Source organism: Myotis davidii, unplaced genomic scaffold (assembly GCF_000327345.1).
Source record: "Myotis davidii unplaced genomic scaffold, ASM32734v1 scaffold924, whole genome shotgun sequence".
NCBI classification, from domain to species: domain Eukaryota; kingdom Metazoa; phylum Chordata; class Mammalia; order Chiroptera; family Vespertilionidae; genus Myotis; species Myotis davidii.
Window position 1 is genome coordinate 1,004,513 of NW_006294764.1, and position 1,024 is coordinate 1,005,536.

The following is a 1,024-nucleotide window of genomic DNA, read 5'->3' on the forward strand; positions in this document are numbered from 1 at the left end:
CGTTAAATCTACTATTATTGTCAATTACACTGCTGTCTCTGCGTTTTAATGCAATATCTGTACCCCAGCCTTTTTCACCATGTGGGAAAAGAACAGGATATGTCATTGCACCTACTGTAGGAAACAGGATACTGATTTGTTTCATTTTAGTGGCACTTGGATTATTGGGATATGGTTTACAATGAATGAGCAAGTCCCTTTCGAAAGGAGGTCCTCCATCTTCGTTTCTGAATTTGACAGCAACTTTGGTTACACGGGGAGAATTTTATCTACCTGATCACTATTACAATCATATTTAGTCACCATTGTTACTTCCATGTGACGCCACCGCTTTCTTTCAGCTTCAGAATGTCAACAAAAACAAATTCATGATCGACAATGACAAATCAAAACACACATGTGCGACTGGTGCCAGTGAGAGCTTTATATGTGTCATGCATGCCCAAGTCAACTTACCCTTTTATACATATAGAACGAACTTGCTTAATTAGACCTGCTTTCTGATGTTGCTAAACTTTTTCCAGCCCAGTGCTTCACCCCAACTTCTCTTTCAGGTAACTGTCAGCAACACAGCAGTAAATATCAACACATCAACACGAAGCAGATTATTATTGTAGATCACGCAGGGAGAACAAAGGGAAAATATTTAACTGCAGCTGTGTTTGACTATATTCTGCATAGTGAGAAAACCTGAAGTCATTTTCTTTCTTTTTTTTTTAAATATATTTTATTGATTTTTTACAGAGAGGAAGGGAGAGGGATAGAGAGTCAGAAACATCGATGAGAGAGAAACATCGATCAGCTGCCTTCTGCACACTCCCCACTGGGTATGTGCCCGCAACCAAGGTACATGCCCTTAACCAGAATCGAACTTGGGACCCCTGAGTCCGCAGGCCGACGCTCTATCCACTGAGCCAAACCGGCTAGGGCCTGAAGTCATTTTCAAGGTCCACCATTTCTTACTTCTTTTCAGTCGGGTCAAGTTTCTAAGCTTTCTAAATCTCTGTTTTCCAGCGAATGAAAA